The 26,570-nt window shown below is 53.3% G+C and overlaps 1 long non-coding RNA gene across 5 annotated transcripts; it reads left to right on the forward strand.

The window, feature by feature from the left end:
• Positions 1 to 8,701: 8,701 nt before the first annotated feature.
• On the forward strand, positions 8,702 to 20,924 carry LOC137845191 (uncharacterized). 5 transcript variants are annotated; one of them, XR_011090124.1, is made up of 3 exons: positions 8,702 to 9,139; positions 11,169 to 11,277; positions 12,804 to 14,130. It is a non-coding gene; the product is annotated as an uncharacterized lncRNA (long non-coding RNA). The 5 variants fall into 5 exon arrangements; XR_011090123.1 differs by lacking the exon at positions 12,804 to 14,130 and adding an exon at positions 12,368 to 12,796; XR_011090122.1 differs by lacking the exon at positions 12,804 to 14,130 and adding an exon at positions 19,333 to 20,924 and having other exon boundaries at positions 8,705 to 9,139.
• Positions 20,925 to 26,570: the final 5,646 nt, after the last annotated feature.

Here is a 26,570-nt window from a genome sequence, read left to right on the forward strand (position 1 = left end):
CGTGCCCCCCCCCAGCCCCGCCCGCAGCTCCCTTTTCCCTCCCCGGCTGCCGCAAGCAGCGCCCCGCAGCGCGGTGCTGGCAAGGGGGGGCGAGGAGGCAGCCCCCCAGCACCACCGGGTGCCCGCTGTGGTTTGGGGAAGGGGATTTGCTGAGCCCCCCCGCGTCTGGTTCTGGCCGTAGATGGGGCTGAAGGAGAGCAAGGGGTGCTGCAGGGGATGCTTGGCACCGTGGAAATGGAGCCTCCGGTACCCCAAATTGGGGCAGCCACTGGGCTGGGCCACGGCTCGTGCACACAGCAGAAATAAAGCCACGTTCCCCGAGCCTCCGACCACGGGGAGCTGATCTGCAGGGCCGTGGTGAGAGATATCCAAAGGGCAGTGGGGAAACTGAGGCACGGTGCCTGCAGAGCTGGGCCTGCTGTGGAGCCAGCCGAGCTGCCGGCAGCGGGGCAGCCTCGCTGTGCTCAGGCTGATGGTGAAGTGGCTTTGGCTCTGCAAACAACCCCCCCACACACACCCCGAGTGCATGGTTTTATCAGCTGGAAAGGCAAATAAACGCAGGGCGCAGGGGAGCTGAGCTTCTGCAGCCTGTGCACGGGCCCTGCAGGAGTTTGTGCACGGCCAGTAGCAAAAATGTCCCAAATGCAGCGGGCTGAGGTCTGCAGACTGCCTGTGGGACTGCAGCATGATGGGGCAGACGTTTTGGGGTGTGCTTCTGCCAGCACCAGGAGGAAGCTGAGGGGGAACCAAAAGCAGTGCTCCCATGTCCCGCTGCTCCCAGCTTGGCTGGAGGCGCAGTTACGTTCCCACATCCCTCCCCTGCCCGTACGTCTGCCCCTGGGGTGATCCGCTCGCCTCCTCCTTCCTCGCCTGGTCGTTAATCTCTTCCTACACGGGGGCAGATTTCCTGCCCGTGCCGAGCAGGCCTGTTTGCCGTCGCCGGCTGACGCAGCGCTCAGGAATTCGCAGGGTGGCTGGCAGCACATCGGGACTTGTCCCGCGTGCGGTGCCGCGCGGCCACGTCCCCGCCAGGTATGTGGCCGGGGAGGCTGCTCCGGCTCCGGCACACACCTGCACCCGGCGAGGGGGTAAGGCGGGGGCTCCCCAGCCCTGTTCCAGCTCCTGCACCTCCCAGCATCAACCTGGGGAAGGGTTTGGGGGATTTGGCAGCTGCAGAACGAGCCAGCACATCGCTGCTGCTGTGGGAACGGGGACCGAACTGGTCTCAAACTGGTTTTGCGCACGGTGGCTCCCATCTGCAGGTCCCCAGAGGACTGGGTTCGTGTCTCTCCACGTCTGCCTTTGGCACAAACTCGAGGCGAGCAGCACAGGCTGGGCACCGGCTCACACACAGGAGGCCGAGCGGCGCCGTGTGAACGTGCGGGGCTGCAAACTGGAGCGGCCAGGTCCGTGCCCTGCCCCACACCACACCGAGCACAAAGAGCTGCGCCGGGGTGGAGCAGGGCAGAAGCGAGGTTTCGGCTCTGCTCCGACCGCAGCGCTTTGATTTATGGAGCTGGCGCTCGGCGGACGAGATCCACCTCCCCCCCACCCCCCGTCTTTTTTTAATATTGTTTCCTGGCAGCTTAGTTAGCTTCTCTGCTGATTTGAGCAACGCTCCCACAATCCTGCGGGTGCCTCGTTGCCTTGAAAGCAGTCAGCTGGAATTTGCTATTTTAGGACCTAAAAATTGAGGAGAGGAAGAAGAAGGAGGAGAAGGAAGGGAAGGAGGAGGAGAAAGAAAAGGAGAAAGAGAAGGAGGAGGAAGAAAAGGAGAAGGAGAAAGAGAAGGAGACGAAGAAAAGTATTCCAGTGAGTGTAGAGGAATGGTTTAACAGGATTTCACTCAAGGGGAAAAGGCATACAGAAAATTATGATTCATTTTCATTCAAATGGAGCTTCGTGTTTCTATAGTAAGTCATAACAAAACACGGCAGCAAAGCCAAGAAGTTATTTATACCAGATGGGCCAGCGGTTGTATCTGCAGCTTTTCAGGAACTGTCCCGACGCGGGCAGATTTTGCAGGGATGCAGCTCAGGAGCTCAAGCACCCTCCTGGCTTTGGGGACAGGATGGGGACGAGTGCCCCAGCCCCGCCGTGTCCCCGTGCTGTCCCCTCCGGCGTGGCCGCCCCAGGGGCCCTGCAGCTCCTCCTCGGCTGAAACTCATCCTCCCCGGCTCATGCATCCCATGCAAGCCAGCACTCGCCCCGGCTGCCGTGTCCTCGCCCCCTCAAACGAGTCTGACTCGTGGTGTTACCTCGCTCCCCAGCCACCTGGAAGCTTTCCCAGGCCAGGGTAGCCCCAGAGAAGAACAGCAAAGGGCACTGCGGCTCGTGGAAGAGCTCAGGGTGCACGCCCAACCCGTCCGCAGGGTGCTGAGCCTTCTGCGTAGGCACCCTGGCCCAGCCCTAAGTGGATTTGCATGGGTAGATTGAATAAATTGAATAAGAGTACCATTTTCCTCGTTTTTCAAGTGAAACTATAAGCAGAAATGACAAAAGTGGGATATTTTCCCCCCTTTTTTTTGCCAACAAATTATTTACAAACGCACTGAAATTGGATATAGCTTAAACTAAGCTGATACCAATTGAGGGGAATTACGGGAGAATCAGACCAGTGCTAAAAGCAAGGAGTGGGTGTATCTGATGGCTTCTCTCCCTACGGGCCTAGGAAGCAACACTGGAAGTGAGGCAAGCCTGGGAAAAGGAAACGAACCCACAGGATGCTCCGGAGGCTTGGGGGGCTCCAATGGCACCGGGGGGGACGGGGTGAGGATGCTGCCCAGAAAATACCTTTGTTCACCGGTCAGACAGCACCTTAATTTTGTCAATTTTAAGTAGCAAAGCAGGCACCAGCTGGGAAACTGGGCTGGGCAGTGCTGGAGGTGCAGGGAAGGGGCAGCCCCGGTGCCAGCAGCCGGGCAGGGGACCAGGCTGTGCCCGCACACGCCCTGCTCTGCTTCCCCAAACCACACGGCCGGGTGTTTCCCAGCCAAGGCAGGAGAAAGAGGCAGCAGGTAAAGCCAGCTGCCCTTCAGCTCTCCAGGGGAAAAAATCGATGTTTTTGCAAGTGGTGGTGCTGGAAATCTGCCCTGACTGTCATCAGGGGGCTGCTGGAAGTCTGAGCCTTGCTCTAGGAACTTGGCTTCATGGGCATGCCCTTGTGCTTGGGAACATCCACCCTTGTTACTGCCCCAAATCGAGTCCTTAGCAAGAGGTGAGCTGAAAATACGGCCCTGCAGCCACCACAGGGCCACCTGGGCAGCGTGCAGGGGAGCTCCGTGCGTGGCCATGCCCGGGATTTGGAGCTGAAACAGCAGCAAAAAGCGAGTGCTTGGTGCTTGATCACTTCTGCTGGGCAGGCGGATTACAAATGCCAATTAACCCGTGGACCTGCTCAGCATAATTACGGTGGAACTGCAGGGACATGTGCATGCAGGAGAGGAGAGCAGCCTGCTTCAGCGTCCTGGGGTGAATAAATAAACACCACGGCAGCGAGGTGCGAGGTGGCAAGAGGAGCTTCTGTTTGCAGCCAGGGAGGATCCCAGCCGATGCTCGTGGTGGCTGCTTCTGTGTCAAGGGGGCTGTGCTGCCAGATTTGCCAGGCTGCTGTGTCAGGGGAGATGAAAAAAGCCTTTTGCAGCCCGTGTTGTGGGCATTTCTTGTGTGGGTTGGGGTTGGGGTGAGATCCCACTGATCTGACCCCTCCAGCCCTTCCTGGCAGGGCTTGGTGACAAACCCAAGGGACACTTACCAGCACTGCTGTGCTCTCTGCTCTGCTTTTACCTAAAATTTACCCTAATTTTTGGTAAAACACAGCCAGTCAAAGCTGGAATGAACAGGGATCTCCACGTGGCTTTCCCACCATAGCAGCAGCGTGGGGAGTTCAAGCCTGCACCAGCCAGGCGCTGCTCTTGGCTCGGTTTTGGGGAGCCCCGAGCATCAGCCAGAACCCCCCCCCCCATCCCCAGCTGGGAGTTTGGACCCCACCAGCCCTCTCTCACAGCACTGTGCTGGAGGGTTTCAGTCCCAGCCAGTTTAGCAGCAAATAAAAGACAAAAGGTCATGAGAAAAGCACATCGCACCCGAGCTTCTGAAGGCAGGCTGAAATTTCCTCTTCCACTTCTGGGATTCATCTGCTCCTTTCCCATTAAAATTAATGACAGGAGCACGTCCATTTCTCAACTCCGTGCTAGCTCTTCAGCCTCTTCCTTTGCTGGATGCTAAAATAGAGACAAGCCCAGACTATGTCCCCAGAGCCTCAAAGCAAAGTTTGCTTTTGCAGCTAAACAAAGCAGCTTCCTCCCTGCCCAGCGGAGTTGCAAAACAGCGATAAGTTTCTGAGCGGTTCTGGGTATTGATCTGCGATGCTAATCTGTTAGCTGGACACCCCGGTCACACCACAAAGGCTTGCTTTTCCAGCCCAGGTCATTGCATGCAACCAGGAATTCTCCTCAAGCATCATCCTGGCGTCATTTCGCTGCAGGAGCTCCGATAGCAAACAAAGTTTCTAGTCCTCAGGGTCAGAGAGAAAAGCTGGAAAATGTGACTCCTTGGGGCATTTGAGACAAGAGGTAAATGCACGCAGACCCTCAGATATATTATCTTTCAGAGCACCCAGTTCTTCAAACCATGCTTATAATTTGTGGAAGGAGCTGATCAATGGCACCTGGGGGGCACTGGTGGAGAATCCCAGCCTGCAAGCATGAGTTGGAGCCAGATATTTTATTTGGGGTCAGAAACAGAAATCTGCTGCAAACCTAAGCCCCCCCATGCCCCTGCGCTGTCCCGACCCTACAGCTCATGTGGGGTTTGCAGGGGTTGGAGAGGAGCAGAGGTTTTCCCACCAGCAGCCTCCCCCTCCTGCTCCTCCCCTCCTGGGTGCTGCGCACTGGGTTGTGCAACGCTTATCTCCCGGCCCTGCGCACGCCAGCAACCAGTCAGGCAGCAAAAATATTCTGCTGGAGAAAGCTGTGAGGGCAGTTTGTCTTACTCACTCCCAGGACTCGCCCTGAAGATTGTGCAGGCTGCTTTTGTAACGCTTATCAAGGGAAAAAAAGAAGAAGAAAAAGGACCCGGCTTTCTCCTGGGACTATTCACCACGCCGCTCAGCACCGCTCGCTTCTGCTTCATTGGCCTACAAATCCAAATCCCCCTAAATAATTCAGCAGAGCTGCTGCGTTACAGGCCTAAATAATTCATCCTGGATCTTTGCAGATGGAAACGCGGTTACATCTCCCATCAGAGCAAAGCTTTGGTGGCTCCCCCCCAAAAAATTTATGGGGGCAGTTTTCCTCTGCTCAGCCCAAGACGCTCCGCTTGGCGCAGCCAAGACAAGAATTGGCACTGAGGGCTTGGAGGGGAGAGGGTCCCGTGCCCCTACCTACAGGGCTGGGGGCTCCTGGGTCTCCCTTTGCCTTTTTTTCCCTGGCCCCCAGCAGCTGGAGAAGCTCAGGGCAAAGCCTGACCTCAGGCAGGGCTTCCCAGGAGCGGGGAGCGAAGGCGCACCTCGGCTGCTCCACGCTCCCTTGCTCCTTCCTGAAGGCCCCAAGAGCTTCCCATCCCCGGGAGGCCGAGGGAAAGGAAACGAGAAAGGAAATTATTTTGGTTTATTTCAGTTTGTTTCCTGTGCTCTGGGGGGGGTTGGAGATAAGGGCGGCTGTGGTCAGAGCTGTGGAGCAGCCGCGTGCGAAATCCCCGGGTTGGGTTCTCAGAGCCCGCCGGCTGGAGACGACTTCTCCCACGGGGGATCCTCGAGCAAACCACGGCAGCAGCCGGCCGAGCAGACATATGTGCCTGCTTTCCAAAGGGCTGCTTAAATTAAAAATTCCCAGGGCAAAGCCGCGATGATTAACCCAGAGCGGCTGCAAAGGGCGTCTGCGGAGGTGGTGCCCGCACCAAGCCATCCCCCTGCGCCTCGGTGCCGTAGCACACACCGCACGTGTATCATGCTGAAAGCATTTTGCTTAAATATTTACCAAATCCTTCCAGGCCAGGACTGGGATTCACACCGGGCTGAAGGTGACAGCATTTAGCGGGGAGGAAGAGGAGGGGAAAGAGCTCGAGCAAGGAAAAAAAATGATTATTCCCTGGTCCTCTTAATTTCCCCAACCAGCAATATCCCACTCTGCAGGCGGCAAAAATCACCTAACCCCCAGCTGCTCCCCTTGTATTTTCCATCCCTTTCTCCCCTGCATCCCTGTGATAACCAGCTGCCACGCGGCCCCCGGCGTGGGGCTCCCTTATCTCTGCACCGAGTAATTTGATTTTCACGGCAGTGGGAGCATTGGCAATTACCACAAGAAAGGAGGAGATTTGCAGCCGGGGTGAGGGGGGCTGACACCACCGGCACCCTCCTCCATAGCTGGGGGGTTCTCCAGCCTCCTGGGCACCTGGGCTTTGCCCTGGGGAATATTCATCCCCCAAAAAAGACGGGGAAGCCGTGCTCTTTCCCCTCCTCCTGCACTTTTGCTCTGCACATGAGTCAGGATGGGACATGCCACTCCTCTGGGGGTGCTGCCCAGGGCTCCTTCACCCCATACCCTGGCACAGTGCTTGCTCAGGCAGCCCTTTGGCAAAGGGGCTCGGGCACAATCCCCATTTGGGGATTTTCCTGGCACCACTTGCCCCGTGATGGGTATGAGAAGCCCTCGTGTTGCTGCCAGGCTTGCTCGCTCCCTCCCAGCCACTTGGGTTTATGGCGCCCATAAAACCAAACGCACTCTGCAGTTTAGCTTCGTATATTACAAACTATAATCCAAACCCCATAAAGGAGCGAGTCCTTTGCATAATGATCACATACGGCTCTCCGTTTGCTTTTATAGCATGCCAGGGCTGTGGTTACAGCAGCTCTCCACCTCGCAGATATGCAATTAGAGCAGCGGGAGCAGCCGAGCAGGGCTCGGTCCTGCGGAGACGTCAGTCCCTCGGCAGGAGGGTGAGCAGGGTCGGGGGCACCCAGCAGCAAGGGGGGGTCTGCACAGGAGGGATCCAGAGATGGGAGCTGCATTGGCATGGGCAGGGGGCTTCCTGTGCCCTCTATATCTGCCCTGCCACGAAATGGAGCTCCAAAGCACCTGGGCTGAGATTTGGGTCGGGACCGGAGGGCTCAGGGTTACTTTGCCACGTGCTGGAGGGAGTCGCTGCCAGGAAGTATTTTTAGGCAAGTTTTTATTTTAAATCATGACTCAGACCTTGTCTCTGCTCCAGCACAGTCCCGGTTCAGGAGTGCTCAGACCTTAGCAGAGATGAGGCAATAGCAGCAATCCTTCAAGGGGAATGGAGATCTGCTTGTTTGGTGCCCAAATATTTCCCCTCGCCTGCTCCCACGGCTGCACCCCGCGCCCTGCCTTGTGCTGGGCTCCTGGGGGGCTTCACGGCACTTTCTAGGCATTGGTTAACCCCGCTCTCTGTGCAAGCTCCAATGCAGGATGTTTGAACTGGGTTAAAAGGCCCCACGGGGATGGTTTGGGGGATTCAGCACGGCTGTGCGTGAGAAACAGGGAGGAGCAGGAGGCAGTGCACAGGAAATCAGTGTCAGCCTGGTCTAAGAGCCCTTCTCTGCCATTTGCTTATTTATTTTGCCCTGGTGTGAATTACCAATTTGGCTACACTATCGCAAGCTAGAATCCTTTAAACCAACTTAAATCACTTATAAACGCAGGCAGTAATCCAGGGATTTATTGAGGCAAGCCCTGCATAAACACAAATATAAAGTGGTTTCACTAAATCAGAACAAGACCCGAAGCAGCTATTCTTCTCTCTCTTTCCTCCAGAGTAGTTTAAACCAGTTTTACCTTGATTTAAGCTAAGCCTGGCTGGGGAGGCAGGCTTTGCACAGCCGCTGAAGATAACTTTGCCCAAATACCAGTCTCGAGGCCCAACAGGTTGTAAGGAAGGGTTGTGATGGCACTGCTGGGGCTCCTGCAGCTCCAGGTCTGGGCTTCCTCCCTGACCTGATCCTTCTCCTTAAAACCTCCAACGATGGCTCACTGTACAGCAATCCGTGTCCTCTTGGAGTGTCTGTCTTTCTTAAAGAGCAGAATTAGGAAGCCAAAGCTGAGAAGATCATGATGTGGGGCTGTGGAGGTGGGAACAGGCAGAATTTGGCTGGAGAGGGAGTGGGATTTAGCAATGCTGTGCCCGCTGTGAAATGAGGGGATTATGCTGCTGGCTTTGGCCCAGTTCTTGGGTTTGGATGGTTTTGGCAACCCCCCTTCTCATCTACAGAGTCCTTAATGTGCTTGTGGGCCATTTCTTGCTGTGTCTATGCTGTGCTTAATAAGAGGAGGCAAATGAAAGGCAGTGCTCTGAGTAAGTCCTCGGCTAGCCCGGAGCAGGCTGCGGTGGTTTCAGTGGTCCGTGCTGGGAGATAACATCACGGCTGTGCCTGAGCAGCAGACACCAGGGGGAAAAATGGGATTCCTGACAAGATCGCCTGCCTTATCTGTGTGCAGTGACTTAAATCAGTGCTCAGCCGAGGCAGTGCAACAGGGAGGGTGGGATCTTGTCAGAAAGCTGCTGTAATTGCTTAGTCACCAGGTGATTTTGTCAGGTGAAGCCCTTTTAATGCAAGGTCTCTCACGTGTAATTCCCGGTTAATTGCATCACATCTGCGAGCTGAGCATGATGTAGTCATCCTGCGGATGGTTCATGATGTAGTCATCCTGTGAATGGTTAGCTCTGTAGCTTTATGCTTATTAGTTTTATTTTTACACCTGGAGCTGAGGGCACTGCCTTTCCCTGCCCAAACCTTCCCTGTCTGATCCGGGCTGGTTCCCTGCAGGCAGCCCCAGCTCCTGCTGCAGGACTCGCCGTGCCCACAAGAGGATGCTGGTGCTGTTTGGAAGCGTCCCTACTGCCAGTTTTTTCTTTCTTTTTTTTTTTTTTTTTTTTAATAATCTCACTCTCAAAAATTAACAACTAAAAAAAAAGGCAAGGAAGAAGTTGTTTGCCCCCAGCTGCGGGAGGGGCTGTGCCCTTTCCAGGTGGGGGATAACTGGGGGGTGGGACAGGGGAGCCCTGCAGGGGTCTTCAAGGACACAGCCCCCATGAGGGAAATGCTTCAGGACCCGGAGAAAAAGCCAAGATGCTCCTGTGCAGAGAGGGAATTGGCTTTGGGGTGAGCAAACGAGAGCAGGTATGTGCTGAGGTCTGAATGTTGGTGCTGGCTGTCCCATTTTGCTCTTTTTTGTAGAGTTTTGGGGATCTGGGAGCTGTGTACCTATAGCAAACGCTGTGAGAGAGTGAAGAAAAATCCCTTTTGAAACCCTGAGCAGCTGGGAAAGGCTTTATTTTAGCCAGAGGAAAGGGAGGCCCTTGGTGGGCACAGGGGGGCTCTGAGGGCAGCCTGGTCAGCTCCCCTCTGTCCGTCCCGGTCCTCTCCTTGAGAGCTCGTGGTCCTGCTTCTCATGCATGCTAAAATGTGTTTACCGTGTGTATTATTGCACATCAACAAACCTCCTTCTGTGCCAGGGGGCCTGCTGAGAGCCACCTGAGAGCAGCGCTGCTAATAGCCGGAGCTCATGCATTTTGCATGTGCGTGGTTTGGGCCTGGTGTTTGTAAAGCAGCACTTTGCTTGTGTCAACCCATGGCAAGCAGCTCCTTGGAGCTTGTCCTTCGTATTAGTTCAGAGACGATGGCACACGTGGTGTCTCTTTTCTCCTACAATCTGCTCAGGATGTTTTCTGTGCTCTCCCAGTGCTGGGCCAGGGCCTACTGGGCCTAAGGCCCATGTCCTCCTGTAATCAGCAGGCAGCCTGCCCCTCGGTGCTGTTGCTGCCCTGCTCATCTCATTTCATCCATGAAACTCAGCGTGCCCGGCCTGTGAAACCCCCCTGGACATTTCTTTTAAGTCGCCGTGGATGTGCCTGCGCATTGGAGCAGAGAGGGAACGGAGACAAAACGAAATGAGCATCCGAGGCTCGGCGTCCCCTTTGTGTGGCTGTGCACAAACACAAAGGCGGCGCCGCGTGCGATAATCCTTCGGTGCCTTCAGAAAAGGCTCGCTGCTATCGAGAGGCTTTCTTCAAAAAGCTTGGATGGCCCTTCAGCGGCACGTGGCACACAAGCACCAGGGAGCAGGGGGCTCCCTGGTGCTCGTGTGTGTGGCTCGGGACCACCAGCCCTGTGGCCAGCAGCACCCTGAGCCAGCATTTGGGTGCTGGGTGCCCACAGCAGGTCCCCTCTGTGAGCCCCCCAAGAGAAAAAGCTCTCCTGGTTTCCCAGGAGATTCCAGCACGCAACAGGTGATTTAATTACTTTAATAAGAACAGTCGAAGGAATTGATTCAGAGCTCGACTTGCATTTCGCAAACTTCAAATGTCATTTGCTTTTTTTAATGCTGCTGCATATTAAAGTAATTAGGTTATTAGCAAAAAGCCTTGCTATTCCTGGGAACTCGAGCCTGCCTCGGATGAAACACCTCTGAAGCTGGGGCAGGTTTTACTCCTGACTTTGGCCAAGCCTGTGGTCTGGCATTCAGTAGCGGCAGGCTGTGCTGCCTGCTGCTCCCGATTCCTCGTGGGACATTGGCCATGTCACTTAGTCCCTGTTTCTCCATTTTCCAGCCTCAGGTTGCAGGATGGAGGCTGCTCCTTGCTCCCTTTTAGGGGACACCCCTTGTCTTTCCATGGCGATGCTTTGGCTCTGCCACCCTCATCCTCTCCTAGGGACCCTCTTCAATGCCTGGAGCTGGAGGGTGGCTTTGTTCAGAACAAAAAGTTGGCTTCTTGCTGCTGTGTCACTTCGGTCACCGAGGGGAAGCCAGGAGCAGAGCTCAGACCATCTGCCCCAGCACCGAGCTTCCAACCCCTGGCATGGTGTCGGGGGGAGGCTGTGGCCAGTCGGGTCCCCCCAGCAGTGGTGCCTGAAAGCCCCTCTAATTTCCTTGCATCTCATTGTGTATTGATGGCCGTGGATGTCGGGTAACCATGGCAACTCATTGATTAGCATCCAGCCCCTGTGAAACGAAGAACATGCAGCCATAAGAATTACAAATGATGCTGTATTGTCTGCTGCCAATAGGCTGATTACTGCCATTTTCTGCCAGGTAGACCAGCTTTTACAGGCAACCCGGTGGTGTGTAATTACCATGCTGTGAGTGATGCATTGCTATAGTTACTATCTGCTATGTTCCCTGACTAATAGTTTTTAAATTCCTCTTCAGATGGAAATGCATTGCCTGTAAATGGGAGAGGCAGAGGTCTGCAGAGCCAGGAGCTTCACCCTGTGAGGAGCCCGGCTGGGTGTGAAAAAGGGTCTCAGTGCAAGCTGAGGTAGGCAAATGTGCGAATCACTCCATCAAAAACCACTGGTGGGTGGGGGATAAATCTGGCTGTGAGCTGAGGTAGCACAGGCAGCAGGAGCGTCTCTGCAGGCCTAAAACATCACTCACCTGTTGATAGCACGAGGTTGTCTTAAAAATGACTGGAGCTTACTCTGGGGGTCAGATCCCATCCTTGTTCCTGTGTATGCAGAGGTCTGAGTGGGATCTGGCATCCTGCAACCCAGGGAGAGCAGGGATTTATTTTTTTTTAACTACCAGAGATGCTGCTCATGTAGTGGGCTTTAAAAAGAGACTCAAAATATTGGTGGTGCTTACATTGGTAATTCTGCAGTGGCCAGGAGGAATGTGCAAGGGGTGGGTGGCCTGCAGAAGCCAGTCTTTTCCTCCTGGAGAGTGAAAATGAATCCATCCCAGCTGTGCTGGCAGCAGGGTTGCTGGTGAGTGATGTTCAGACCTCAGTGCTCCCAGTCTGTCCTGGGAAGGGGTCTGGGAAACCCTGGCTCAGACCTGGAGGACTCGCAGACGGCCTTTGCCTCTCCTGGGGTGAGGATGCCAAGCGGTGCTGCAGGCCTTTCCCGTCCTCTTCTCTCCCATGTGCATTGCCTCCGGTGTTTAGATGTTCACATAACCTACACAAAGTTAAAAAGGGGGTTTTCTCTTCAGACTGAGTGCAGCCAGGGTAATTTAGTAGAAAAATGTCATGCTAATGCAATTCAAAGTTCAAATGATCTTTCATTTTGAGGGAGAGGAGAATGCGTGTGCAGTCAGAATGTTAAAACCCACTACTTGCCCTGCAATTCAAATAGAAATATGAGCTTCAGGGGATACATAAGTCACATGAAGTACTGTGAGAGAAACACACAAAATGAATAAAAATGATCCGGAAGCCATTATTAGCATCGCTGGGGGGCAGATCCAGCTCAGAACAAGTGTAGAGGCAGGCAGGAGCAGTGTTGGTGAGGAGAAGTTTACGTGAAATTACGATAACGTGGAAATAATGACAAAGTTATCACTACGACATCTCTTGTATTAATATCTCGATGATGTATTCCGGGTGCTCCTACCCCTCTCCTTTCCAGCTCCATCAATCTGTCAGCATTTGGAGGAGCGCTCGGTTGAAGCAGCACGTGGTGGTGGAGCTGTGGCTTTATCGGGCGGTTCTTGGGAGCCTGGTGGTAGGATGGGGATGAGCTCTGCTCGGTGCCTGAAGGATGCTTTGGGCTCAAGTCCCTGGGATGGCTTTCTGCAGGGTGCTGGCTGCCCCCTCACATTTGTGTGCCACGCTGAAATCCTGGGGCAAAGGTTTGAAATCTTGGGGCTGCTTCAGTTTTAGTGTTATCCTCCCAGAAAGCATGAAAGGGTTTGGGAAGTGTAACTGAAACCAGGCAGAACGGTTTATGTAGGAAAAAGGCTGGGCTCCAGCAGGAGCTACCAGTGGGCAGCCATCCTCCGAAAGGGAGGCAGAGTCCCCGCTCGGTGAACATCAGCATCCTGCCCTCTCCCTCCCTTTTGAAGCAGAGGCAGGGGGAAGATGTGTGGCAGAGGGAGGCTGTGTCTAAGCACAGTTGTTCAGGCACCTCCAGGAGGCAATAGCAGCCCTTTTAATCCAGAAGAAACCAGCAGAGCCTCCCCTCCTGCCTGGGAGGCTGACAAAGGGAGCTCCCGGAGGCAGAAGTCCTCTCTTCTGAAAAGCTCGGGGAAGTTCCCTGCCAGTCACTGGAGACAGTCAGAGTTTCCATCGTCTTTATCTTCAGTGTGCTGTCGCCTGGGTCTGCCCGGCTCTCCTTCCTCTGTACTTACCCCCCAGTGGCAAATAACTCCGACTCCCTGGTTTTATGAACAGTGACGGAGGTTTAACACCCACAAAGGCTTTCATTTCCCCTATTGGCATTTAATCACAGGTCTTGTTCACTGGCCTGCTTAGGAAAAAAAAAAAAAAGGGAAAACAGCAGGAAAATGCATCTCCCAAGCAAAGTGGCTGCTGTTGTGTGCCAGGGATGCTTGGTCAGCGCGTTTGCAGCTGTGCTTGGGGCAGGGTTACGGTGCCCAGCTGGGTCCTGCCACCGAGGCAGGCAGGAGGGGGATGCATGGGAACTGCAGAATGTTTTACAGCAGCAAGGGACTCAAATAGGCTCGATGTTAGTTAAAATAATGCTCAGCAAAACCCTCCTACCTGGCAATGCAAGCAAACTCCATCTGGTGAGAAAACATTTAAGACTTGTACTTAAAATGCACGTCGCTACCAAAGTCCCGAAATAGAATTGCCTTTACCTAATCGCAGCACTGTACGACTTGAAGGCTTCAGAAACAGTTAAATGTGTGTCCAGAGAAAAGGTATTACCAGGGTAATTGGGCTATAAACCAGAACAGAGACATGGAGGGACTCTGTCTGGCAATACCACGGTAATCTGGAGAGCAGAATTTGATTCTCTGTAATCCTGGGCTGCGTGTGTTGCTGCATTAAAAAATTTCTCAGTGGCATTGTACATGCCTGAAAAGCAATGTAATATTTTAACGAGAAATTTCTCCTATTACAACCCTGTGTTTAGCATAGCTCTTTCCTGAGTCCTCTGGATGATTGTTTGCAAGTATCTGATTGTCAGGAAGAAAAGGTAATTGTGGAAAGAAAATGAGAGACTCGAGAAAACTATTTTGGAAGTTGAGCAGAATTGTGGCAGCACGGCTGATTGCCTATAGTTGATGACAATTATTTGCATATTGCAGTTTTTATCGCCGCATTTGGCATTCGCCTGCCTCTCACCAGCGTGTGAAAGGCCTGGGAGCTCTCTGCCTGTTTCCACGTGCAGACGAGGGTTTTTGCAAATCCAAGGTGGTTTTTTTTTTTTTTTCAGAAGCATTAAGCCGTGGGGATTGCTGCCCCATGCCAGAGCAGTGGCTGATGTCTTGGACCGTCTCCATCAGTGGTCAGAGCTGGGGACAGGACCCGGTCCTTCCCCTGTGCACTGTAACACACCTGACACCAGCACAGTTGGGCAGGGAGCTATTAATTCCCATTCCAGATAGGCTTTTATGGCCTGGAACATGAAAATCAATACCCTAGTGATTTTTAATCCACTGTGTTTTGTGTCTGCGTATGTATAACTGACGCGTTTGAGCTGGGTGCTCCGTGTAAAACAGCGCTGTGCCATTAAAATAGATCCCTGTTTCCAACAGCTGACAAAGTCTCCCTTAATGTAATCCATAGCTCCGGTGCATCTGCCATGGTCGTTCCCTTCCTGTGACCTCCAAAAAGTGCCTGCACAAGCGAGGGGATGACCACCTGCAGCTTGCACACTGCTGTGTGTCCACACACAGTGCCGCGGAGCCTTCACCATTTTGGGTCCTCCTTCATCATAATCCACCAGGGCAAGACTGCACGTAAACACAAGGCAATTCTTGATCCTGAGCTCAGGATCAGCTTTTAGTTCAGGTATTTAAGCATGACAGTTCTTGATCTTGAGCTCAGGATCGGCTTTAATTAAGGTATTTAAGCATCCTGCCCCTCCTGGAAGCAGTGGGGGAAGGCTCCTCCCGTTGCACAATCTGGTCCCTGCAGATGGGCCAGGCAAGGACTTTCTTAACGTGCAGCTGGGGAGCAGATAAATGAGGGAAAAAAAGCACGATACTTCTTGACAGCAGCAGCGTAGGTGGCTGTTGCAGCCCCCTGCTCGAGCCTCTCTTTCCCTGCTGTAAAACCGAGCCTTGTGGTGGGGGGAGCGCGGAGGAGCTGGATGCAGCGGTGTGCTCTGGGAAGCTCCTCTTGCTAATCCTGCATCAGGTTTTTCTCTTCTGGGGCTCGGTAAACTGCTTAAATGCTTCTGGGACTCGCGCTCCCTTTCTGCAGGAGGAAGATAATATTTACTGATCTCTGCTATCGTTCATCTTATTGTGGCTGCTATGATAGGGCTGTCATACACATAAGTGATATTAACTGAGCTCAGACAGGATGTTTCTCACCTGGTATCACATATATTACTGCTTTTTCCGCTTTTCATCATCACAGAGCTTATTATACCGTGGGGTTTAAGCACAGTACGGTCTTTTGTTTTTGCTCTGCCTCCAAAAAGACAGAACGAGGGAATCTTCTCCTCCACGGGATGCGGGGAGCCGCAGCTCTTGGGGAGATCACAGTGCACAGCGGGGCTGGCGGTCCTGCTGCGTCCTGCAGCTTGCTAGGACATCCTTTGTAGTGCCGTGACAGTGCTGCTCGCAGGTGAAGGCAAAGGAAGACACCCAGCTGGGATCTGTAAAGGGCCTGCTGAGCCTCAGCTCACCTCTGGAAAGCTCTGCGAGCACCCAGCTGTGCACACAGGCTGTGCTCAGATCGCTGCCGAGACACTCGCTGGCTGGGAAAAGATCCCAGTGAAATGATGGTGTTGGCACCCTCGGGGACCCAAATCCGGGGGTGTCTGAGGAAAAGGGTGATTGTTCCTTGATAAGCATCAGTCTGGGAAAGAAGTGTTTCTGTAGGGAAAAAACAAACAAACAAAAACCACGCTCCTTCAGCCACTGGGTGCATCTGTGCTGGTGGTGGAGCAGTGATTTTTGTCATATAATTATGGATGTGTTGGGGATATGCAGCCTGCGACTGCCCTGGATGGGGAAAAAGAGAAGGAAAATGCTGATTTTGGTTGAAACGGGGTGCAGGACAGGGCTGTGCTTTGGGACGTGCTCCTGTGCTCGTCCACGTGCAGGGAGGTGGGGGCAGATTTATGGTCCGTTCAGCGGCACCCATCGCAGGGGATGTTTGCAGGGTGTGAAATGTTTGGTTGGGTAGCACAGGCTGCTCGGCAGCAGCTGACTTAACACCGGCAGCGCTGCCGATGCCGTTAGTGCCCCCGGAGGATTAATTACAGCAATGTATACCCCTGATTCCGATGTCTCGAGAGCGTGGCGTTTGTAAACCGAGTGGTTGCTGAGGGCAACTTCCCTCCAAGGCTTTTTGCCAAAAAAAAGAGGAGAAAACACAGCACCAGGACGCAGGGGCTGGGCCCTGCTCTGAAGGTGGGCACAGGGCAGGGACCCTGCCCGCATGGGCTGTGTCACCGATGGTAGATTCAGGCCCAAAAGGGCTTGAAGAAGTAGCAACTTTTGCTAAATCTCGCTGAAAAATAAAGAAACTTAATGGCTTAGCTCTGCTGGTAACAGATCCTAAAGCACTTTGTAGCGAGCGCTGTAGGTTCTGCTCTGATATCAGCATAAATCCTGACTAACCCCTCGGAATTGATGATTAGATCACCTACGGAGGCATGGCCTGAATTTCTTTTATTTTTTTTAACCGGAGTGGAAAGAGTAGTTTTGCTGGGATCAAAGGCTCTGTGAAGATGCCTCAGTATTGATGACTTTTCAGTAAGTGATTGCTTAGAGAAAAAGAGAGCTTTAACAACTTCCTCTTTTTTTACTTTGACTTTTTTTTTTTTTTGGCCACAAGTCTGCGATATTTGGAATTGGATAACTTCCCCTGGCAAAATTATCTCAAGTACGAGACAAAATTTCCGAGATAAGGTGTCACACCGACTTCAAACGGGCTGCAGCTCTGGGTAATCCCTGGTGACACCCGCGGCAGTTTGTCACTGCTGTGCAAGGTCACCGCTCTGCTCCCTCTCCCAGCCCAAACCTGGATCCCCCAAAGTCCCTCCAGCAGCACGGGAAACAGCTCCTGCCTTTGATATGCGTTAATTTCTTTGTGGAGGGAGGAAGGATTCCTGCTAATGACCCCACGTCCCCCCCTTTCCTTCCTTTCTCCATCCAGGTAGGCTGCACGTTGCCGTCTTGCTTTAACTTAATGACTCTCATCCACGGAGGAAGTTCCCAGGCAGAATTCACGAGCGGTGATGATATGAATTCCTCCTGCCTGACGATAACTTTTTATGGGCTTTTTATTCTTTAGATAATATATTAAAACCATATTTTTTGCCGGGTTTGCTCTCACTTGTTCCTTGCCCTTGAATTCCCCCCCCTTCCCCTCCCCTTTTTCACCTGAGTGGCATTTTCACTGGAGATGTTTAATACAGCTCTAATCCCCTGATTCCCCGAGGTACACGAAAGCAGCTTTACGAACCCATAAATCCCGAAAGTGCATTTTTATTAGTGGTGTTGCCATGAAAGTATGAAAAAAGTAGTCTAATATGAACCAGTCAATAACAAATTTGCCTAATAATTCTGCTTATCGCGGCGACAGCACTCGGAGAAACGCTCTGCCAAGGTGGCAGTGATGGGGAGCGATGAGGGAAGGAGCTGAGCAGCCCAGAGCACGGGTTGGGAGCTTCGTGGGGGAATTAATGGGGTGCAGGGGTGCAGCCCCCTGTCCCGGTGAGCACAGTTCCCCGGTGCATCTCTGGGTGATCTGAGGGACTGATGGATTTACGTGGTTATGGGGTAGGGATGTCTGGGTGGGTTTGGGGTGGATGGGGAGAGGTGAGGGGGTCTGTAGGGCTTGAGGACAGGAGGTGGATGGGGGATGCAGCCAACAAACCCCCAAAACTGGAGCTGTGCCCATGAAAAGGGGGCATTAAAGAGGGGCAGGAGTGTGCTGGGTCCTCCCTGCTCCGGGTCTGTGACCTCCCTGGTCCCAGCCCCATGTAAGGGCTCTTGGGGGGTGAGCAGAAATTGGGGTCCTGCCTCGGGGGCTGCTGTCTGGCTTTCCTCCAGGCGCATTTTGCCCCCACATCAAACGAGCTGCCCGGGAGGGCACCCGGGTCAGGACAGCCCCTGCCTTGGGGTCGCATCCTGCAGCATCCAGAGACAGAGCCCCTGTTCTCCATCCCCGCATCGCTTCACATCGGCACAAAGACCCTCTAACTCCGACCTCTGCCCCCCTGCCTGACCTCCCTGGCCTCCTCGGAGTTTTTTTCCTCAAGCCGAGGCATTTCTCCCAATTTTTCTCCCTTCTCCTCCGGGGCTGGAGCAGCGCTAGGGGGCAGGAGTCGGTCGTGCAGGAGCCTCCCTCTGCCCGGGGAATCCTTCAGTGGGGAAACTGGCTCCTCCATCCTTATTTTGGGACTGTTCCCACCCTTCCCGAAGTCCAGGGACGCCCAGCTCAAGGATGGAGGGGTTTGGCAAGGCTTGGCGAGGGATGGGTTTATTTGTCTGGCAAATCTGGGCTCGGCTTTTGGGTGTGCTTAGGGTGCTGGCGTGGATGTGGCATCGTCGTATGGTTCGGGTGTCTGTGATTGCTTTGAGGGATGCTTTTGGTGGAAGATGGGGGCCAGACACCAGTGCCCCCACCTCACTTGGGGTCACTGGCGTGGTCCTGAGCCGAAATAATGCTGGGTTTCGCTGCAGCTTTTGGCAGGGGCTACCACTGCGTGCTTCTCATTAATACGATTAAATCCAGGGTAGGTACAGACGTGCACAACCCCATTCTCCATTTAAATAAAATAAAGGAGAGGATCAGGAGGAGCTGCTGTCTGCCTGGGCAGGTCTGTGGATCAGCAACGCCAGCTGTTGGAGCTTGGAGCTCGGCGATGCTGCCTTGCTCCGAGCCTTGTAACTTTTATCTCGCCGTGGCTCCGCTGCCGGAGCTGCTGCGGGTGGCAGGCGGCAGCTGCAGGCAGCAGGAAGGCAGCAGCTGTCACATCCCGCTCCCTAATGGGGTTTCCTATCGAGCGCCGCTGTAACCTGTCTGTAGTTGGTGCTGCGGCACTGTCGGGCCAGAAACCCGAGCGAGAGACGGCTGATGCAGAAATCAATCTCCGGAGCACCTGAAAGAGGAGGTCGGTGCCAAATGTAGCTACGACGAAAAGAAACGCTTTCTCCCTCAAATTCTTTGCCTTTGAGGCTTCCTCCTGGGATGGAGATGAAGAGCTGCTCTGCCTCTTTAGGTAGAAGTAAATAAGGAGAGGGATAACACCAGGCTGTGGCTCGGCGTGCCGGGGTCTGGGGGCAGAGAGGCTGCTTGGGGCTGCTCTGTGCTGGGGGCACGGAGCTGGCAGAGCAGCCTGTCCCCTGCTCCTGGTGCTCAGGAGGTGCCAGGCACTGATTACTTTCATCACAGCACAATTAGAGAGCACTGCTAATGATCCAGTTGTTCCTCTCATCCCAGCCTGAAGAACGGAGAGGAGATAACCCACGGGTACTAATCCAGGCTTCAAAGGCTCGCTGTGCCAAGTGATCCCCTCTAATGCTGCCTGATCTTTGTTAACCAGCGGTGGTGGAACAAGATGTTCCCAGCACCCGTGTCAGAAGCACAGCACCGAGCATCCAGATACCAAGCCTGATCTTGCCATCACCCCACATCCTGCCAAATCACCTCCAGCCATCACCTCCTGCCTGACCCAGCCCCTTGCTTACACCTTGCAGCCTCCCCAAAAGCCTTCTCTGTGCGGATGGACGCACCGAAAAGCAAAGCCAGAGCCGCGCAGGAGTTTGCAGACATCCTTTGCTGGGAAGGAGGCACATGTGAGCTGCGTGGTGCCTGAGGAATGAGATTAGACCCGATAGGAATCACATTGCAGGATCCAGGCTTCTATCTGCCGCTGATGCGATGTTTATTTCAGCGAGCCACATGTTTCCTCCGGGAAGGAATTAGATGCAGACTAATCTCTAAACCTGATGCTTCCCTGGGAGGTTGGGAACTCTGCAAACTGCTCCGGGGCCAGGAGAGGTGGTTGTGCACAGGGCACAGACAGACCTCTTGTATTTTATTTTTTTACTCAGCCTTTCCTCTTGCAATAACCTGCAGTTATCAGGGTCCTCACTGCCTAGAGGTTGCCAGGTTTGAGGCTGTCCCAGGTACATCCCCCATGGGGATGGGGACACTGATGTAGGGCTGCACAGAGCGTGGTTGCATCCTGGTTAGGGGCTGGAGGGGACTGGCAAACCCCTGGGCAGAGGTAACCTGTGTGGACGGCTGCTTTTTGCCTGAACACCTTGGATCCAGAGATATCCAGGCAAAAAACCCACTTGTAGACAACATTCTGATGCTTTTTCCCCTTCTGACCACATCTTGAGCCCCTTAAATCGGGACGCGTTCTTGGCAGGTTGTTATCCAGCTGCGTTTTTCCACTCCTGGTTAGAAAACGAGGTGGCAAAACGCCTTCTCTTTGTGCCAGCCAGCCAGCCTTGTGCCCCCCACACCACCTCCTGTCACAAGCTGGGTTCAGCAGTCTCTGGGAAGCCTCCTGCCGTTTTGGCAGTGCTGGCGCTGACCTTTCCGTAAAGAGGGAAGGAGCGAGCGGGGAAGCAGCTGTCTCGCGCTCTGCTCCCCAAAGCAGGGGGAAAGCAGCCGCCTCCACAGAGCATCTCAGCCTGAATGGGAGAGCCAAAGCCTGGGGTTAATCATCCAGGCTGGGCATTGACGGAGCATCTCGATGCACGTAAGAGCTCTTCAGGAGCAGCGTAATTTCTCTGCATGTGCACCACTCACAAGAAAACAGCTCCCCGGAGCTGGTTGCAATAACAGGATTGTCTTCTGAAGAGAAATCAGACAGCCAGAGGGCTTTGGAAAGGGCAGTGCAGAGGCTTTTAATGTTTGTCTTCCTTCTAAAATAAAGATGATGTTTACCACTTGCCTCCTTTTCCCTCGCCCATGCAAAACAGATGTTGCTGAGCAAAAGGCGGCCGCGCCGAACTAATTGAAGTTCTGCATCCAGTGAATGCTTGGGGAGGGGGCTCTGGGGAGGGCAGCGTCCCAGCATGGCACTGAGCTTCTGCAGGGTGAGCTCTGGGACACCCGAATAGTGTGGAAATGGGGCTGTGGGCACCCTTCCCGTCTGTATCCACATCGTTGGCTCGCCTAAAGGGCTGGGGAGGCACCGTGGGAGTGGAAAAAGTGGAAATTACCAATGAGAAATAGCAAGGGGAAGGCAAGAAGCAGCGGGCAGGGATGAAGGCAAGTGTTGCTAATGTTTGGCAAGGTCTCCGGGGTTATCCTGGGATTGGGGATGATTAATGTGCCCGAGGACTCCTCTCTCTGTGGTCGGCTGGCCGGGCGATCCGTCACTGCCTTGTGATGGACTGCCTGGCTCCCACGCGTCACCGTTTTAAGGTGGGTTATTGATGGCCCGCCTTTACAAACCATTCCTCCTAATTACTTTTGGCCTGGGGAACAGCCGCCGGAGCTGGCTGGAGAGAGGGTAAAGGGCTGTGGCTGTAGCAGAGGCTGTCAGGAGAAGGCTGAAAGCCCTCGCCCTGGGAACCTGTGCTCCCCCCACCCCAGGGACGGCAGCTCCAGCCCTCCTGGGATGCTTTTCTGAAGGTTTTTAATCCCTGAAGGCTGGTGCTGTGCACTCGCTGTGTGCTCAGATGCTCCCCATCAGGCTGAGTGCAGGGGTGTATTTGAATTTGTCGTTGTAATCCTGGTTTTGGTGTACCTTGTCATCAGCTGGTGAGCGGGGGGATGCCGTGGAGTCCTGCCTTCCCCATCTGCTGAGTGATTTGTTACCCGTGCCAGACCTTTCATCGAGATGGGCAGAGCTGCTGGAGGATCCCACCCTGCCCTTTTGCCCTTTATTTGCTTGCTTTGCACTGAGTTCAGCTGCGCTGAGTAAGAGCTTCGGCGGCTTTGATTGACTCCCGGATCAATTAAAGCAGCGTGCAGACAGATGGAGGGCTCGGATCCTGAGTTTTACCCCCTTCTCCTTCTTCCTCGGTTCCCTGGGGACCCTTCAGGCTAATTGCCGTGATCTCTCACTGCCTTTTCCTGCCGGCCCCGAAGGTCTCTGCCTAATGTTGTCCTGCGTGGCTGACGCTGCAAAGAGCCCAGGCTGGGAGGGAGGCAGAGAATTGATTTGCTCCACCAGGCAGCAGCTGCGGTTGCTGCCACTGTTTAATTCTCAGTTCAAGCCCCGTGGAGAATGCAAACAGCTCCGCTCCTCGGCCAATTTACAGCTGCTGACAAGCTGCTAAACAACATCTCTGTTACGTGCACGTGCGAGTCTGTGGGCTCCTGTCGGGGTGACAGCATGATGCACAGGTAAGGAGCGAGGATGCCGCCGCTCTTCCTAATGAGCCCGCTTGCTGCGGGCCACCCCCAGCTCTGGTTGTGCTCCCTCTGAATGCAGACAGGGCCTTGCACTGCCTTCAGAGGGTTTTTGGAAGCAGCCTGATGGATGAAAACCGCCTGGAGCTGGAGCTGGGACCTTCGGCGTGGGCTGCCTTGGGGCGGAGGTGATGGATGAGGGCGCTGACGGCTGCGTGCGTGGAGCTGGTGCTGCACCCCCAGCACAGGGCTGCGGGCACAGTCTGCCTGCACGGCACGAACCTGCAGAATCGGAGGCAAGCAAAGCTGAATGAAGCCTGAAGGATTCATTTTTTCTCTGATTTGGGGTCGCAAGGACTGTCCCACACAGATGCTCGGCAGGAGGATGCCTCCACGCAGTGACCCAGGGGGTGAGGATGGATGGATGCATTGAACCAGCTTTGGGGCTGAATCCCCTGCACGTCAGGCTTTAGGATCATCACTTTTCCCCTCCAACCCTGTTGGTCTGAGCCTTGCACCTTCCTCGATCTGCTCCCAGTGCTCAGTCCCTGCTGGTCCCCACTGATGCTGCTTATCAGGGTGTGCGAACCTGAGCCAGGACTGACAGCCCCATAGTGCAGGGGGCCTGCCTGCATCTGAGTAAATTACCCCGTTAATAATGACAAATCAATTCAGGGCTGCTTCCAAGGAGAATGCTCTGGTCTACCTTCTTCAGAAAGCAGCAAACCTGTACACTCTTGCTGCCAAAAATTAGCTGCAGCCAAAATAATAAGGAATAATTCAACCATACAGACATCAAGTTAATGAATTATCCCCTTTCAATTGGAGGTACTCAAAGGCAGCGCAGAAATATACCCAGAAACCTTGTTGGTTTTATTAAGATATTTTAGCTTTTTTTTTTTTTTTTCCTTTCTAAGTGAGGAAAAAAATAGCTAAGGGTATTCCTTTAGGATTAAAGATGTTAAATGGGAATCTGTCTGCTGTTCGAAGTATAGGGAGGGAGGGGAGAATTTTGGTGTTTTTGCTTCAAAAGCTGGAGTTTACCCAGAAAAAGGTGATTTTGCTGCACTCGTGCAGTGCCCCCAAGGCTGGAGGGGGTCTCCTCTCCCCTCTGCTCTCCCCCAGCACCCTGCACCGTGCTGGCAGCCCCTTAGGAGCACCCCTGCCACGCGGGGTGGCTCGTGGGCACCCACTCTTGAGTGGCGTTATTCGTGTCGACAGGATTGATGGGATGTTTCATCAAGCAATTAGGGGAAAAAAAAAAAGTCCAACTTGTTCCAAAATACAAAGGCAGCAGCCGGCATAAATTAATGTGTGTAGTTTTTAAGTGTTTACTACACTGCTGTTTTCTTCCATCTTCCCACAGGAGATAATTAGGAACGAGGCTGCTCCTCCGCTACCGCTAGGTACCGGGATGCGTTGCCATATCCCCTTAACTCCAAAGAACCTCCTCAGAAGTGACAGATGATCAATTTAGCATATCGAGAAGAAGAGGTTTCTTTCTTTTCCACTTTAAGTCTAGGCATTATTGTTTCCCTGAGTGGACTGATTCATATTTGCTTGGCTTCATTAGCTGAAATGTGCTATAGACCAAATTAGCAGCGAGCCTTCGGAGATCAAGAAGGATGGAGCGGTTTGTTCTTATCAGTAATTGATCACGGAACTATTAATGGATGCAAATGTATTTGTTCGCTCAGCTTTGATAAATAATGGCTCGCTGCTCCCCTGTGAGATGATGTGAGCTCACGTTTCCTCTTTGCTGTGCAGTCCCCAGGCCACGGGCAGAAGCAGCTGGCTACGAGGAGATGGATCTCCTGGCTCAATTTTCTCCCGCTCTCCGTTATTGATGGGCAAACTTCCCCAGCTGATTCATCCTGGTGGTTTGCTCCAACTTTCAGCAAGCTGCTACGGCTTCTGCGGTCAGAAAGCTGCTTCCTCTTGGTGGTGTGGGTAGGTTTTAGCTCTGGTATCAACCTTCAGGAGCTGCGCCCACGAGCCGAGAGCTGCCGAGCCGGAGGCGCTCCCGCAGCCTGGGTTGCGCATCCCCAAGGTGTGGGCACCCGGCAGACCCCGGCTCTGTGTTTGGCTCTGGTGCTGAACGCTGATTTCTCAGTGAAATCCTTGGCCAAAAGACGTGGCTCTGAGTCCCTAGCTGCTTCTCAGGGGGTTTCTGACCTTCTGACCCCCCCCCGGGGCAGACACCGAGGACGTTTCAAGGATCAGCGGCGTGGGTGATGCTCGGGGCTGGGAGCAATCCTGCTCAGCAGTCTTGGGCATGGCTGGAAAGCGAGGTGCTACCGAACTGCACGATGTGCAGCCCTGTCACTGCCTTTTATCAGCTCTTTGAAGCAGCTTGCCCCTCACAAACGCCTGCGCAGCACTCAGCCCACCGGGGCTCCGGTCTCCAGCAGGGCTTCCTGGCACCACTCCGGTGTGCAAATCACAAGGGGCGAGGAAGAGGTAGTTTGTGAGGACACCTTGCTACCTTTTGCTACATATAAATCTTGATAATGTTTTTTTTTTTTTTTTCCCCTCTTCATTATGGTAATGGCATCATTTTTGTGCATGGCAATTCTCAGACACAAATAGCACTAAATCACCTTCCTCTTCTACGGTAACTACACTAATATTATTAATACCCTGCATTCATAAAACAATTTTCAGCATCTCAACACACTCTGCACACATTAATTTAGCCTTACAACCTTCCGCTGGGAGAATTGCCAGTATGAGTCACATTTTATAGCAGGGTAGAGGGTAGGACTGAAGAGGAGAACCAAGTTCTCTTCATATTTACACCAGCGCGGGCGCAGGATAAGTGCACTCATGCTGATGGCAGATGCACTTGTGAGTGCGCACAGGATTTGACTCACACTGGGGGGAAGGACTCTCCTCGAGGTCACTCACTGAATCATTTGCAGAGCCATAAATAGAGCCTAAAGACTTCTCAGCATCCCCAGCTCCACGCGCAAGGCGAGGGACTGTTTGCTGCCCGGGTGAGAAATGAGAGCAGGGAGGATTTTAGGGAGCCAGGGGTTGCAGGACACCAAGGCTGGGGGTGCATGCACCAGAACTCCCCTGGGGAGCCTTCATGTAACAGAACATGAAAATGGATTCTGTGCCTTCGCTCTTCCCAAACAATCCTAAACGTAACTCTGCCCATAACCATAACCATTTGTTCCATGCATTAATTTCTTTTCTGAAATTAAAAAAAAATAATAAATAATATCCTAGCTATTTGGCACATTGCGGAAGGGGAAAATGCTGTTTAGGGCATTAAAAAATAAGATAACTCTTTTCTTTCAAATAAATTACAAAGCACTTTTGCTGATTTGTACCTGAGAAACCTGTAGGAAAAGAGCAGTTTATGTTTAGTGCCAGCTTGGATGGGGTGATGAAATAACTGCCTTCTTCAAAAGCCACCAAAGATGACCCGGTGCCAAGGAAGTGAAGTTAGAAAGTGTTGTAATTGTTTTTTTTTCTGTCCGGACTGGTTTGACATTCAGCTTTATCCTTCAGATTTATCCTCGGTCCTGATCAGAGATGGAGCAACCCAGGGCACCTGCAAGTGGGACGTCTCCTCCATGGGCACGCTCTTGGGGGTGATGGTTTGTTAAATCCTGGGGTTATTTCCAACCCTGCTTCCCAGCACGGGGCAGGTGAGTGTTGCAGCAGAGCCCGTGGGGTGGCTGCGCGGTGCTGGTCCCGACACGGGGTGGGCAGCGGTTGAGCTTCAGTGCTCGCTCACCTCCTGCAACACTAAACGGGCAAGTTCTACTTTTGTCAAAGTGCCGAGGACAATTTTGGCAATAAACCAGATTGCATCTTAAGTGGATGGGTCCATAAAGCTCGCTCCTGCAGCTGTTGCCTACGAGGAGGTGTTTTGGAGAGGAAAGGAAGGATTTGAGTTCCTCTGGGACATGGTGCTTAAAACAAACCTGGGATGTTGGTGCTGGCAGAGGGCATCGTTTCTTCTTTTAGGCTGTGTTTCTGTCCCAGCAGAGCTCCTCGTGTGCGGTCCTGCTGTGCGTGTACCTTGGTTTGTTCGGAGGAATGAAGCTGTGGTGGCGGTAATGGTTTTGTGTCTCGGTAAATGCATGCTAAGAGTCACTTTCTGGGGTCCAAACAGGTGAGCAAAAGGTCTGACCGCCAGAAAAAGCTTATAGGGAACGTCTGCACTTTTTCAGCATTAAATTCATATCCCGGCGAGGTCAGTTCCTTGCTTGTAAAGCCAATGCACCAGCCTCTTTCTATAGAGTAAATCTTCTGAAGGCAATCGCTGCAGGACCCGCTCGGCAGAGCCTGTTTCCTGCTCCTGCTTGCAGTGGATGTTATTGCTTGATGTTCACAGGGGCTGGGTG

This window comes from Anas acuta, chromosome 27, assembly GCF_963932015.1.
Source record: "Anas acuta chromosome 27, bAnaAcu1.1, whole genome shotgun sequence".
Classification (NCBI taxonomy): Eukaryota; Metazoa; Chordata; class Aves; order Anseriformes; family Anatidae; genus Anas; species Anas acuta.